Below are 16,173 nucleotides of genomic sequence, written 5' to 3' on the forward strand. Positions count from 1 at the left end.
GCTACCCAAGTAATCACCCCCCTAGCGTAGACCGAATATGACACACTTACGATGGTCCCCCTCCATTTCTTCCGGATCATCTCCATCTTTTCTTGTGTGAGGTAAGTCTCCTGCAGCAGGGCTATATCTATTTTATGTCTGCGTAGATACATCATGACCTTATTCCTCTTTAGATAGCTATTGAGCCCTCTGAAATTCCAAGTAATTACTTTAAGGTCCCCCATGGTGTGTTAGGATCCAACTCCTCCTTCCGCAAGTGCAGTTCATATGTAAGTATATTTTCATTTCGGGTAGGCTTGTTCCCCAACTTAAACGTCCCCGAACTATAAACACCTAACACGCTTTTGCTCCTCGTCTCGCTCCAGACAGCCCTGCGTATCCAGCGATGTCGCTGCGTCCCCTGGGGCGTCAAAAAAATACGCCTTGCCTTTGTACAAGACTTTAAGCTTTGCAGGGTACAAAAGCATGTATTTGATTCCAGCTGTGCGCAGTCTCCTCTTGATCGCCACATAGCTATAACGCTGTCTCTGCACCAGCATGGTGTAATCAGGGTATGCTGTGACGGTTGCAGACGCCCTTTTTAATCATACTACCTTTGCGAAAGAACTCCATGATCTTCTCTCTGTCCTTGTAGTTCAGGATCTTTGCTATTATTGCCCGAGGGGGGGCTCCGGGTTGTGGCTTCCTCATCAGGGCCCTGTGCGCCCGTTCAACTGCAAATCCTTGTGAGAGCTTGTTGGCTCCGATTTCCTGTAGAATCATATTCTCCACATAGTCCGTGGGGTCTTGGCCCTCCTCCCCCTCCGGCAGGCCGACCACACGTATGTTATTACGTCTCGCTCTCCCCTCGGCCTCCTCCGCATGGTTCACCAGGTTGGCCACATGTTGCTTCAGTATGTGGACTTCCTTGGAATGGTTTGTGCTGGTGTACGTGTTGGTTTTCACCGCACTCTCTAGACCGCTTGTCTTTCCGCCAGCGCTCTCACATCTTGTCGCAGCAGGTTGACCTCTATCCCCACTGCATCTATTCTGGTTTCCAGAGTGGTTCTTAGGTCTGCCATCGCTATTCCCCACGAGGTTTTCAACTCCATGATGACTGTTCGCACCAATTTAGTTTTACATTTGAGTAACGCTGCATTGTTTTTGTTGCATCAGTTTTCAAAATCGAAACTAGGTGTGTGTATAGTCATACATTTCTGTACCATTTATCTGATGTAAATCTATTTCTTCTGGTTTGCTGTTATTCTTTTTCTGACTTCACCTACTCGGCCTCCTGTTCAGTTTAGCTAGAACTGTGCTGTGCAGCCACTCCTCCTTCAATCCTTGTCTAAACGTATGCCGACCTAATGGCTCTCTCCATTTCTCCTATATTCTCTAACTTCTACACTATCACCTATCCCCCCCTCTCTCTCAAAGACCGGTAGGAAAAAGCACAAAAAAGACAACTTGAGTGCAAACCCTGAGTTCCCATTGCAGACACCTATGTTGGCACTTCCTCTAGAGAGGTTTTCAACTAAATCCTCTTCTCTGTCCCCTCTCCAGATCTATGGGCCCCCATCTCATCTCTACTCTCTCACCCTTCCACATGCTCTTCCATTAACGGTGGCACCAAGTGGAAAGTCTTCTTGGCCGGTTTCTCATCCTCACGTTGCTTTGTTAGTGTCTCTCACACTGGCACCATCCCGATTCAGGGTCCACAACCCAACCTCCTTCTCTTAGACCGCATCCTGCCTTCTCTCATTAACATCCTTCCTTCTCTTGCATCTCCACAATCTACTCACTCTATCCCTCCTCTGACTGGTGTACCACGTCCCTGTACTCCACCTAAGACAACCTTAAGGCACAGACCTCCTCCACCTGGCAACTCTTAATGCACGCTCAGCCAACAAACACTCCTCTGACATCTGTCTCCTTCTTGAAGATATTGACCTCGATATTCTCGCTCTTACCGAGACTTGGTTAAATGCCAGCTTAGTCACTGCCCTGGACTCCCTCCTGCCTGACGGCTTCAAGATCATCTCCAAGCCTCTACCTCACCACACTGGCGGTGGGGATTGCCTTAATCTTCCCAGAACGGGTTCCTGCTTCCATCTTACCTACCCGGTCCCATTCATCCTTTGAAAGCCTGGTTTGCAAGTTGGTCATCTCTCCCATCTCCACTCTGACCATTGCGACCATTTACCGGCCTCCAGGCACCACACGCTGTTCCTCTCTGAATGAGCTGACTTCTGCTCTTCCTTACTTTCATTCACCTCTAATCTCCTCCTCCTGGGTGACTTCAACATTCAACTGGACTCCCCTGGCTCGGTATCCATTCTTTTCACTGACCTCTGCACCTCGCTTTACCTCTCTTTTCTCCCTTCTGAGCCAACCCACTCAGCTGGACACACTCTGGATGCCCTCATACATTCTGACCTCTCTTACTCCACCCCACTACTCACCCCTCTCTCCTGGACAGACCATTCTCTCCTCTCCATCCACCTGGGTCCCTTTGGCCCCCTGACCACTCCCCCTAATGTCCCACCAACTTCCTTCAATAACATCCACCCATTGAAACGAGTGACTGCGGCTGCCTTTGGCCTCCCCCTTGACACCCCCAATCCCCCTACCTCTGACTCTACCTCTGATTCTGCCCTCAGCAACCGCCACCTGTCCATCACCAAAACTCCTCACATCTCTGCCCCAGTCATGAAGATCTGACTGCAACCTGCCTCCAAACGTAACACCTGGTACGACACCGAACTTGCGGCCCAGAAACGAAAGTGCAGGGCGGCATAACAGAAGTGGCTAACCTCAGGCTCATCCTCTGACGAACTGGCCTGCCGCCTGCTCCAAGGGCAATACAGACTCGCCATCCGTGCAAAGAAAAGAGCCCACATACAGGCACGGGTCTTCGGCGCATCTAACAACATGGCTGAACTTTTCAAGATCTGCAGGGAACTAACCAACCCTTACGCAGTCTCATCCTCACCTTCTGCTTCCCAGGATCTCTGCAATGCACTGGCCTCACACTGCCACCAAAACTCAGGACATCCTGACCACCCTTTCTACACTCTCTCACAACCCATCCCTTACCCCTCACCAACATCCCCCCTCCTCCATCACCCCTGTCACAACTGAAGAAATCACCAGAAGTGTCCGCTCTATGAAGGTCTCTTCGAAACAGGTCTCCTCCCCTTGCTAATCCGGGACCATCAAGGATAGAATCGTCTCTCTTGCCCCTGCTCTCGCTGATTTCTGCAATCACACTTTTGCCACTTGATCTTTCCCCTCCCCTCTCAGGCACTCCCTTGTGCACCCACTTCTAGAAAACCATCCTCAGACCCTACTTGCCCTGCCAGCTACCGCCCTATTTCCATCACCCCTTTCCTGGCAAAGCTGCTTGAGATGCTGGCCTTGCCCCAACTCAACTCACACACTGAACTTGTTGGTGTCTCCGTGACCATCAATCTGGATTCCGGGCATCCAGAGGCACGGAAACTGCTTTTCTGAACACCCGTGAAGAACTGCTCACATCTCTGGACTCCAATTATCCTTCTTGATCTCTCCTCTGCCTTTGACACAGTCAACCATTCCATCCGCATACAAAGGCTTCACAATACCCTCGGAACCTTGGAATGGGCACTGGACTGGCTGACCTTTTTCTTCACTAACTGTTCTTCCCAGGTCATCCTGGACACCTTATCCTCTCCTCCTTCCCTCTCCACCTGAAGTGTCCCCCAGAGCTCTTTAGTCTCCCCCTGGCTCTTTAAAATCTACCTTGCTCTCCTTGCTGGTCTCATTGCCTCCTTCTCCTCCAACTTCCAGTGTTTCGCAGATGACACACAGCTCTTCCTCAAACGCCCTGCTGACCCCCTTGAACTCCCCCATCATCCCTGACTACCTATCTGCCATCCAGTCCTGGTGGGCATCCAAAGATCTGTGCCTCAACGCCTGCAAAATTGAGATCCTTCCCATCGGGACCCCTGCTCCCTACTTCTCCCCCTCACTCTGGCCTTCCACCTTGGACTCTCCCCTGCACCTGCAACTGAAGCCAGAAACCTTGGAGTCATCTAAAACTACTCCTTTCACTCCTTCCTCCCTCCCTCACACTCAGGACATTGCCAAGAACACCCACTTTCAGCTATTCTTTGCAAATTAATTTAACCTTTTCTTACTTTCCCTGAGAGGCTCAATGTGACCCAAGCCCTAGTTCTCTCTATGCTCTCTATGCTTGACTACTGCAATAGCCTCCTCCTGAATCTACCATCCTCCACTCTGCGACCCCTCCAGCTAATCCAAAATAGAGCAGCAAGACTTATCCTTGGCCTTAAGCCCAGGGACCACATCTCTCCTGCACTAAAACGTCTTCACTGGCTCCCGGTTGCTGCACAGATTAAATTCAAATCCCTCTGCATCATCCACAAGGCTTGTCTAGGCACGAGGACCACACCATCTTCAACTTTATCTCTCTAAATACTCTCCCTCTAGACCACTACGTTCTTCTGGCACCAACTCTCTATGTGTAAAGCATTTTGCTGAACAGAGAGCAGTTGGTCGTTCACTTTCCTTAGCGGGCTCCCTCCTATGGAATAGCCTCCCCCTCCCTCTCCGCCTTGAGCAGGAACTTCTCAAATTCCGGAAAGCTCCTTAAGACATCCCTCTTTTCCTCCTTTCCTTCTTTCCTTCTTCTCTCCTCTGCTAATCCCACAGTTGCTGCGATCGGTGTCCTGGGCCCTTATGCATCCTCAGGGCCCTGACCTCCCACACCAATCCTGCCGAGCTCTTGTCTATCCACAGCACTTGCATCTGCACATCCTTCGCCCTGGAGGATCGCACTTACACCCCCGCGGCTCCAGTCTGTGTAGCACTCAACATTAATAGCACTTTATCTGTGGCTCACACTTGAGCTCAGACTCCCCAGCAATTCGCCCTCTTTTCTCTTCCTTGCTGCACTTGCACATTCTGAATACTCACAAGGCATTGTATGCTCGTCCCTTCTACTACCCCCCCTCTGCTCTTAAATGTAATGTTTTTAATGGGGGGTTTTCCCCACCCTTGCTCCCTTCCTGCCTTGTGGGCACTTTGAAACAGAATTTTCTTATTGTATAAGTGCCTAACAAGCAAACAATAAATAAACCCACATAGGCTTACCAGCTCCATCAAGATACCATGGCAGGACTCTGTTGAAGAATTAGCCAGCCCAGACCTCTATGGAAACTGAGGTAGGCCGCTACCACCGCCTGCTCAATCACTGGGCCCACCGATATGCTGCCTTCTCCTACCCCTCTTCACTAGCGCTCAGCTCTCCATCATCAATGATGGATGCTGCCATCGCTGTGAGCCTCGCTGGATGCCCAATGAGTGGATTTTCTGGGGGAGAATTCAGGGAGCTATAGAAGAGCTGGTGTGGCAGACAATGTCACAGGTTTTCCCCCTTTTCACCTGTCTGTATTGCTTTTTCATGATCTTCGAAGATGTCTTCTTTCGCACTGTTCGTGTTTTGTATAACCCTGTGCGTGGGTCCTCGGGTTCCAGCGTGCGGTTCATGACCAGACTCCAGAAAGCGTTCAGATGTCCGGGAAAAAGTCCAGGAATTGGCAAGGAGCGCACTCGGAGATACGAATTTGCTGGCAATCCAGGAAATGCAAGGTGAGGAAAAAGGGGAATGATGAAAGAAGAGGAGATTCAGGGGACCGGGAACCAGGAATCAGAAGTAATCGCTGTACGAACTCCGACCGCACACGTCTGACTACTGCAAGCGGTAGCGTTGAGACGCGCAGGGCCGCGGGGGCATGTCTGCTTTGTAGAAAGTAGAGCATACAACGTGGAGACTGGCAAACAGCGTTCCGCGTTCAGCGGCCATGTTGGGAGTATTGCTGAGTTCAGTACCCTATGGGTCAGGGACCACGAAGTCCAGAAGGGACGCGTATGGTGGTTCATGACAGCATGCCTCCTCCGAAACCCAGTTCCTCCGGGTTTGCCCGGGTGTATAAGGTGGTACCTTCGGAGCAGTCTGGGGGCATTTATGTTTGAGACTGGTTCCCAGGTGCATTCTCTGGGAGGGTACCCTTTCCACTCGACCAGAAACTGTAGCTGTCCACGTCTGTACCTGGAGTCACAGATTCTGGAAACCTCGTATTCTAATTGATCATTGACAATCACAGGGGTAGATCTTGGAGCAGTTTGGGAGGACTGGACGTATGGGTTCAACAGAGAAGTGTGAAAAACTGGGTGGATCCTCTTCCAAGATTCTGGTAGTCTAAGTCGGAAGGCCATTGGGTTAATGATTTTCTTTGTGGAGAAAGGACCATAGTACCGGGGAGCCAATTTATTTGGTCGTAAGTGTCGGGGCAGAAGTTTTGAGGATAGCCAGACCTCATCACCTATTGTGTATGAAGGCCCTCGTCTTCTTTTGGAGTCAGCATAGTGCTTAGGGTTTGTTCGGGCCTTTTCGAGGTGTTGTTTTGCTTCTTTCTGTACGTTGATGAGGGTTTCAATCCAGGAGTCAACTGTAGGAACAGGGGTAGGATGTGGAAGAATTGATGGTACCAAACCGAAGGGTGGAATCCTTGGCTACAGAAGAAGGGGCTGGTTTTGTCAGCCGAGTGATCCGAATTGTTGTAGGCAAATTCAGCCACAGGTATTAAGAGTGACCAATCGTCCTGGACCTTGGTGGCAAAACAGCGAAGATATTGTTCCAGAGTTTGGTTCACGCGTTCAGTAGCTCCATTGGTTTGTGGATGAGAACCTGAGAATAGGGCACGTTAGATTCCTAGTATGCAACATAATTGTTTCCAGAACTGAGATATGTAATGGTGTCCTCTGTCAGATATGAAGTTGGACGGAAGTCCGTGAAGTCGGAATATGTGTTCTAGGAAGATTCCGGCAAGTTCAGAGGAGGATGGCAGTTTATATAAAGGTGTAAAATGAGCCATGTGAGTGAATAAATCAATGGTAACCATGATAGTTGTGTATCCCCTGGAAGGTGGTAGTTCCACAATAAAGTCCGTAGCGATGAATTCCCAAGGTCTTGTTGGCAGCGCTGGTTGGAGCAGGAGACCTGCCGGTTTCTTGTTGTCATGCTTGTTTTGAGTGCAGACTGCAAAGGTTTGGATGTAATGCTGGACGTCATCCTTCATCTTCGGCCACCAAAACTGTCTTTGTATTAGACAGAGGGTGTTGGTGATGCCACGGTGTCCTGAATGAAGGGTATCATGACATAGGCTTGTGATCTTTTGTCGTAGTCTCTGACTGGTCCTTGAATAAATATCCACCCTTTGTCTTGAGGTTCCATCGATTCTTTCCATTAAACTCCTTCCAGATTTCAGAGGACTGAGTTTGAATCCGAATATCTTCTAGGAGACTGATTGCTTGGGCAACAAATATTGTGTGGGGAAACATCTTTGGGAAGGATCGGTCTTCAAGAATTTCGTAGTCAGGACGTCGGGATAAGGCGTTGGCTATTATATTGTGTGTTCCAGGAACATGATGGATTTGAAACTGGTACTGGGCAAAGAAGAAGGCCCAACGGGCTTGACGACTGTTCCTACATTCCAGGGAATACAGGACTTGAAGATTCCGATGGTCAGTGCGGACCTGGACAGGATGTTTCGCTCCCACAAGTAGATGACGCCAGTCTGTGAAGGCTTGACGGATGGCTAGTAGTTCCTTTTCCAAAACAGAATAGTGGGTTTCGCTAGGGGTCAAGGTGCGAGAAAGGTAGGTGATGGGGTGTTCTAGCTTGCCATCAAATTCCTGTTTCAGGACTGCCCCGATGGCGTAGTTAGAGGCATCAGTTTCCCCTAGGAAGGGTCGATCAATGTCAGGTTGGGCCAGGATGGGGGCGGCTTGTGTAAACTCCAACTTTAACCGTTGAAACGCCTCATCTTGGATTCCTGTCCATTGAAAGGTTGTATCCTTCTTCAACAATGTAATGATCGGATGTACAATCTCCGAAAAAGAAGGTATGAATTTCCGGTAGAAGTTAGCAAGCACCAGGAAGGATTGAATTTGTTTCACAGTAGTTGGAACAGGCCAGTATAGAATAGAGTGTACTTTCAAGTGGTCCATTCCAATTCCCTCTGGGCTGAGGACGAATCCGAGATAGTGAACAGTAGACACATGGAAAAGGCATTTCTCAGGTTTTGCCAGGAGCTTATGTTCACGTAGACGTTGTAAAACTGCTTTAACATGTTCTTCATTCTTCAGATGGTCCTTGGAGTATATCAGTATGTCGTCCAGGTATACTATGACGAAGAGGAACAGCATATCGGAGAACACCCGGTCCATAAAACGTTGGAAGACCGCTGGGGCATTGTCCGAAGGGCATAACCAAGTATTCAAAATGACCAAAGGGTGCTCTAAAGGCTGTTTTCCATTCGTCACCTTCCTTTATACGGATCAGATGGTAGGCACCTCTGAGATCTAATTTCGTGAACACTACAGCTCCTCTTACCACTTCCAGGATATCCGAGATTAGGGGCAATGGGTAGCGGTCCTTGAGGGTGCATTGATTAAGACCACGATAATCTAGGCAAGGTCTAAGCTCCTTGGTATCTTTCTTGGGGACAAAAAACAACGAAGCTCCCGCCGGGGATTTGGATGGTCGTATAGTACCATTTTCCAGGTTGGTATCCAGGTATTCTCGGAGGGCTCTTTTCTCAGATTCTGATAGAATGAACATCCTTCGAAAAGGAATCACTGCTGAGAGTTCAGTATCAATAGCGCAGTCTTCAGGCCTGTGAGGGGGAAGGGCTTGAACTATGGCGGTCGAAAACACATCAGTGTAATCCTCATAGGCCCTGGGAACCTGGATGATATTCGAGACAGTGAATGGACCTTGCTGGTTAGTTTGCGTATCTTCAGAGGATCTTGACGAGGAATCTATGGATAAACAGAGGGACATACAATGTTCTGAACCAAGAAACAAGGATCCTGCTGCCCAGTTGATGTAGGGGTTGGGCTTCTGTAACCAAGGTATACCCAGTACAATTGGGTTAATGGGCAGATCTTATGATGTCGAATTTGATCCTCTCTTGATGGTGGTTTATAGAAAGCAGGATCTCTTTGGTTTGAAGGGTAATGGGTCTTGAAGAGAGAGGTCTTCCATCGATAGCCTCTGCAGGTTGCATGAAGTCTCGTGTTTCATATGGAATTTTATGGGTAGTGACCCAATCATGATCTATGAATATCCCCATGGCCCCACAATCCACTAATGCCAGAATGGGATAAGATTCTTTCTTGGAAGGTGATAGAAAGGCCTGCAGAATCACAAGATTGTTTTGTCCAGGAGTGTTCAAGGATTGAATAGATGTGGGGCAAACATCTCTCTCCCGAAGCTGTGCTCCATCTTTGATCGGGAGCTGGCGTTTCCCCAACGCCGTGGAGAGGCAATAGGGCACTTTCTCACAAGATGTTTATCAGAGGCACAATACATGCACAGACCAGTGTGAATCCGTCGCATCCTTTCTTGCAGAGTTATGGGTCCGTGGAAGGCTCCTAGTTGCATGGGTTCTGGGTCCGTGGTCGGGGAAGAAGCAGGCTCAGGTCTAGAGGAAAGTTCTGTAGAGGCCTTTTGGTAGGGTATTTTAGTCTTCTTCTTTTCCGCCTTTCTTTCCTGGATACGAAAGTCAATTTGTAAGGAAAGATCCATGAGAGCCTGGAAGGAACTTGGGAGAGCTACCCTGGCTAGCTCGTCTTTTATCTCTTCATTCAAACCTCTTCGAAAGAGGGTGAAACAGGCCTCAGAGGACCAGTCTGCTTCCTTGGCAAGTGGTTTAAAGCGTGTCACATAGGTAAGCATATCCTGGGATCCTTGTTGGAAGTCCAATAGGCATTTTTGGGCAGTGTAACCCTGTTCCGGGCGATTGAACATGGTCTTTAGCGCCTGCACAAAACCATCATAGTCATCCAGGAGGGCATCACCCGAATTAACTAAGGGAGTTGCCCAAGTTAATGCATTCCCGGAGAGATGTGAAATCATAAAGCCCACCTTTGCCCTGGGGCTGGAGAAGTAGTAGGGCTTAAAGGTGAAGTGCACTAAACATGTATTGAGGAAGCCACAAAGGGTCTTTGACGAGCCATCATATTTATCCACCACTCCGCCCAACAACACACTTTCCTTGGTTGCGGAGTCACGTGACAGGACCAGTTGTTTCAATGCTGCATTTTCGGCTTTAAGGTATTGAACTTCTGTTGTTAACTCCTGCATGCCGCGCATGAGGTCTGGAACTGCAGCCTCTATTTCCGTAACTGTATCAGTTTGTTGGCGCCTCAATCTGTCACAGGTTTCCCCCCTTCTCACCTGTCTGTATTGTTTGTTTGTGATCTTCGAAGATGTCTTCTTTCGCACTGTTCGGGTTTTGTACTACCCTGTGCGTGGGTCCTCGGGTTCCAGCGTGCGGTTCGTGACCTGACTCCAGGAAACGTTCAGATGTCCGGGAAAAAGTCCAGGAAATGGCAAGGAGTGCACTCGGAGATACGATTGCGCTGGCAATCCAGGAAATGCAAGGTGAGGAAAAAGGGGAACAATGAAAGAAGAGGAGATTCAGGGGACCAGGAACCAGGAATCAGAAGTAATCGCTGTACGAACTCCGGCCGCACACGTCTGACTACTGCAAGCGGTAGCGTTGAGATTCACATGGCCGGGGGGGGCGTGTCTTCTTTGTAGAACGTAGAGCGTATAACGCGGAGACTGGCAAACTGCGATCCGTGTTCAGCGGCCATGTTGTGAGTACTGGTGAGTTCAGTCCCCTATGGGACAGGGACCACGAAGTCCAGAAGGGACACGTACGGTGGTTCATGAGAGTCAAGCAGTGAGGCCATCAGCGAGTTTGTTGTATGTAGACACCCACTTGTCTTGCACAATATATGTTTCCCAATGTGCTATCCACTCCAGATGGTTTGTACTAGCAGAAGGGAGCAGCTGAGGCTTTGTATTTTGAATGCTGCTAATTTTATCAGACCTTTGTCAGAGACCACTGCACAGATTTGAATTTTGTTTTCGAGGATCCACTTAAGCTTAGCGTTTAAACTGCCATCTTGATCCACTGTCCTCTAGTGACCTAGAAAATAATTTTCAGTTCCAAAGAACAAGCACAAAGTGATATAGAACAAATGAAATGTAAAAATACTGTTGGCTCGGTGGCTCTCCTAGAACATTTACCTGGGAAGTTATCTGAAATGTGCTTTTTGAAAAGGCCACCAAACTTTGTAAGTGCCCATTTACATGAAGGCCTCTGCTACATCACCAGCAAGTCTGCCTCCTCTTAAGTGACCTCACTGCACAGTCATCATAAAAGCCACTGTTAGCCCACATAACAAATAGTTGTTATGACAACATCAAATGTTTTTCAAATGCAAACAAGCAGCCCAAAACGATGGTTATATTTATGGCAGACACCCCTCCCTCCACGGGAACATTTGCCTTAATCTATAACTGACACTAGGGTGATGCTCCCAAGTGCAGCAAGTGGCAGACCTTGCTTTGGTGTGCGACAACTGGTTGTGAACCACTTCTATGGGACGACAGGTCGTTGTGTGATGCAGTACCCTCTGAATACTGGCCATACATACCCTTTTTAAAATGTTTATATTATTCGTGTTAATGGCGGTTCTTACCCAACCTTGCATAGTAGAATAAAAACAATTTACATAAGTATTCACACACCGGCCGAGCAGAGTGAGTGCAGCCCAAATTTCCATTGCCATTTGCTGTCTGAAGGTGTGTTTTGTCTCTATATATTTTTATTTGCCCGTTTAAATCCCTCTGTGTGTCCCCTGTCCCTGCCTCCCTCCTCCCGCTCCAGTTTCCTCCTTAAACCTGCCTGCCTACCCGCCCACACCCCCACCCCCCTGATTGGCCTCCCCTCCCTTTTCACTGTCCTTCCCTGGGCAGCATCTGCCCGGCAGCCCCACGGCAAAGGGCCCCAGGCCAAGGGTGGCTCCTACTGGTGGCTCCCCTGTTGGTGTCTGCAGGTGTCCGCTGGGGACGCCAGCCGCCAGCCACCGCCTCCCTTCTCACCACTAAAATTGCATTGTGAAACCTAGGCCTTTTCTCCCTCTTTTAGGACTTTCAAACTTAGGTGGCTTCCACTGGTTTAAAACTTGCTTGTAGCTGTTCCACTAAAATTGCATTGTTTTAATTCCTTCCTATCCTCTAGGTCATCATTAATGTCTACTCTAATGGGACCGTCTTGGACCAAGGCCCTCAGACCAACCCTCATCTCTTTGATAGACGCTTTCCGCGCCTCATCAACTTCCTTTCTTCTCCTGCTGTCCCCTCTCCTCTTCCCTTGGCTACCTTGCCTTCCCCCTCCCCTCTCTGCCCCCTCTCGGGTGCTTTCTACACTTCCGTAGGGCTTACCTCTGATCTGTACCCCACCCCGGAAGTCCTTCAAGGAGGTCAACCTTCTCCACATTGCCACTCTTAACTCCCACTCCGCTGTCAAACATTCCTCCGATATCTTCCGCCTTCTTGAAGAACTTGACCTCGATGTCCTCGGTCTCACTGAGACATGGTTTACGGCCAGCTCAGTCACCAGCTTTGACACGCTCCTACCTGATGGCTACAAGATCCTCTCAGTGCCCACATCCAACCGCTCTGGTGGGGGCGTTGCCCTCATCTTCCCTGAGTGGATTCCTGCCTCTGTTACTCCTACGTAGGCCTACTCTTTTGAATGCCTCGTCTACAGGCTCTCTCTCTCTCCCCGAGCCGTTCCCTTACCGTGGGTACTATCTATCGGCCACCTGGTCAGATTTCTTCCTTCCTCTCAGAGTGGGCAGACCTGTCCTCCTCACTCCTGGCCTCAACCACTCAACTCCTTCTTGGAAACTTCAACATGCACCTGGATGCCTTCTGTCCCCCCCTTTGTACTCTTTCGCGACCTCTGCGACTCTCTCTCACTCACCATTCTCCCCTCTGGCCCGGCTCATTCTGCAGGACACACTCTTGATGTTCTGATCTCTTCTGACCTTCCCCTCTCTATCCCTCTCTATCCCTCTCTCCACTCCTCTCTCCTGGAGTGATCACTTTCTTCTTTTCATCCAACCTCACCCTCCCTACCCATCAGGCCAAGCCACCTCCATCAATGCAACCCACCTTCTCGGTCATCCGACCCATGAAACGCGTGTCAGTTGAGGCTTTCGCCGTCACCTTCTCACCCACTCCTCCCCCTCTGGCTGACTCTCACCCTGACACAACCCTCTACACGCTCCATTCTTCTATAACCGATACTCATGATATCCTTGCCCCTGTCAGGAGAATCCGCCTGAAGCCCAATGCCAAGTGTAACTCCTGGTATGACTCAGACCTCGCCATCCTAAAACGCAGGTGTAGGGTGGCCTGGAGGAAATGGCATGCTTCAAGTTCATCCTCTGACAAACTGGCCTGCCGCCTGCTGCAAAGGCAATACCGGCTCTCCGTCCTCACCAAGAAGAGTGCCCATATCCAAGCCCGTGTCTTTGCGGCATCTAACAACTCGGCTGAACTCTTTAAAATCTGCAAGGAACTGGGCAATCCTGCCGCAGTCTCTACCTCTCCTGTCCCTTACCAGGCCCGCTGCACGGCACTTGCTTCTCATTTCATTTCTAAAACTCAGAACATCCTGTCCTCACTCTCCTCCTTTCACCGCCCCCCCTCTACTCCCTGCTCTTCTTCTGGCCCTTCCTCAGCCACCCCTCCTCCATCCTTCTCGGCCTTTCCCCTTTTCTCTGCAGACGAGGTTTCTAGACAAGTCTGATCTATGAAAGTCTCGTCAAAACAGGTTCACCCCGGTTCCTTCAAAACTATCAAGGACCACATCGACTCCCTGGCTCCTGCCCTGGCTGATTTCTGCAACCACTCCTTCGCCACTGGAGTCTTCCCTTGTGCACCCTCTACTAAAGAAACCCTCTGCAGACCCCTCCTGCCCAGCCAACTATCGCCCAATCTCCATCGCTCCCTTCCTGGGCAAGCTCCTGGAGAAACTGGGCATCTCCCAGCTTAATCTCCACACTGAATCTGTTGGTTGTCTTCATGACCATTATCTACAGAATCCATTCTAAAACCCAAGCATGTGACTGTTTGGGTGGGTATCAGAGGTATTGTTCTTATCTGCCAGCAACCAGCAATAGCCCATGTTTTTTTGGGTATACTAATAAACCTTATAATGGCAGTCTTTTTCTCATTTATACAAAGTTAATTTACCATTGAATATTCACATATAGCAACGAGTTTCCGTTGGAGACCGAACTGAGTACTATCAAGAAACAGAACCTTGTCCACGTACGTAAGGTATGGGACTACTAGGATCGCAATTCTGGCCGAAAGCCGATCTCCCCAGGAATTTGCCCAAGTCTGAAAGGTAGAGATTGAACAGGCAGGGTAACCAAAAGACACAACCCTGGCGAAGACCGCTCTCCACCAGAAAACTCTCAGTCAATTCTCCCTGCCCGTTCAATCTCACCTTTAATACAGTATGGTCATGTAATCTGACCAAAATAGATAATAAGTGCCCTGGTATATTCCAGTCTCTGAGCTTGAACCACAGGAAATTTCCGTTTATACAGTCGAAAGCCTGTGTGTAGTCCACCGCTGCCATAAACAGCGGCAGGCTACCGGGCCCAACAGAATCTTCTTTCAGCCAGCTTACTACAATACCATTCAATTCCGTACCCAGTCCCTTACGGAAACCGGTTTGGTATTTCTGTAGGCGACCTGTTGCAGTAGCCCACCCGACCAATTCTAGCACCAAGCCTGCAAACCTTTTACTTTTGCTATATAGAAGGGAGATAGGCCAATAATTATCCAGACTAGCTCTATCTCCTTCTTGTAGATGGGCACAACCAACGCTCTAGTCCATGAAGCCGGAATTTCACAAGCTCCCACCACAGAACGGAAAAGGATGAACAATTTCAGGAGCCATATCTCTGGGCAAAGCTTAAGGACTGCATTTGATAGACCATTAGGTCCAGCCGCCCTGGAGCTAGATGACCTCCTGATCATTCTCTCAATGGATTCTATTGAGAGTGACAGATCCCAAGGTGATTCAGACATCTCACAGGGGCAGCCTATATACATGTTGAAAATGGGCGACCCACCCACCCTTGAATATAATATTTCTTTGTTGACAGGCGTGGGGTGGATTCATTCAATTTTTAATTTTCCAGACATTCCTGGTGTCATATTGGGTCAGGATTTCAAGCATTCTGGTCCCTTCTTTGTGAAGTTGAGCATACTTATAACCTCAAATCCAATTTTGATATGTTAATTGGTTTTTTCAGTGCTTTGAGGTAAAATATGGGCCTATAGCTACACCTACTCAGAACTCGTATATCCCTTCCAAGATCTTTCTTTTTATTTTCTATGATAATATCAAAGGGATAGATTTTCTTGGGAGCCTTAAAGGTGGGTTCTGTTCTCGGTTTGCTGATAAATCATCCAGAAATGACTGAAATATGGCTGGCTTGATGTTCTCTCTCATTTGCTCCAGAGTTGTTTCGGAGACAAAATCAAGTACAGCCCTATTATATTTGGAGATGTTTCTGATGTACCTAGATATTCTGTTAACTCCTGGATTCACAGCAAGATCGGCAAGCCAAGGTGAACTATTACACAGCACTTCAATAGACATTTGTAGACAAATTACAGAATGATCACCCAGGTCAGTCTCCACAACTCATTTCCTCACATTGATCAATAATTGACAGAGAGGGAGAGCAATATAGTTCAATAAAAAGGATCTCTGGCCAGATCTCGAAACAGATCTAGCGGAAATATCCCCCGCAATGGAGCCATTTGCAAATTCAAAGTCTCCAAAAACTCAACCCACAATTCACCATCAGTCTGGAGCCTGGAATCAGATCCTTGTTTTCTCCCTGCTAGCTCTCGCTTTCCTTCTAATATCGGGAGACAATGAGCATTTAGGTCAACGGCCACTATAACACCACCATTACTATCACAGAAAAATGATTGAATCCAGTCATCCACTTGACCCAAAATATTTGTACACTCGCTATGTAAGGGGTTACTGAAAACATTCACTAATAACACTGATCGCAGGGGTTGAATGCCTTTTAGAAAAATTCTTACTACCAATAAACCATAGGTACTATCTGTATAAAAATAATAAGCCCCTGAAGGCCTACCACTCACACCGCCCCTCGCCATTTGCTGAAAGGCAGTGTGACTGTCTACAACAAGGGGAACCATAT

The 16,173-nt window shown here is 48.6% G+C and overlaps 1 protein-coding gene across 1 annotated transcript in view; it reads right to left on the minus strand.

Annotated features, from left to right (window-relative positions):
- Positions 1–16,173, minus strand: part of LONP2 (lon peptidase 2, peroxisomal) — a 1,695,025-nt gene that overhangs the window by 1,465,333 nt on the left and 213,519 nt on the right. The gene's annotated exons all lie outside the window — the stretch shown is intronic.

The sequence above is a fragment of the Ambystoma mexicanum genome, chromosome 1p (assembly GCF_040938575.1).
Source record: "Ambystoma mexicanum isolate Mex_15411 chromosome 1p, UKY_AmexF1_1, whole genome shotgun sequence".
NCBI lineage: Eukaryota > Metazoa > Chordata > Amphibia > Caudata > Ambystomatidae > Ambystoma > Ambystoma mexicanum.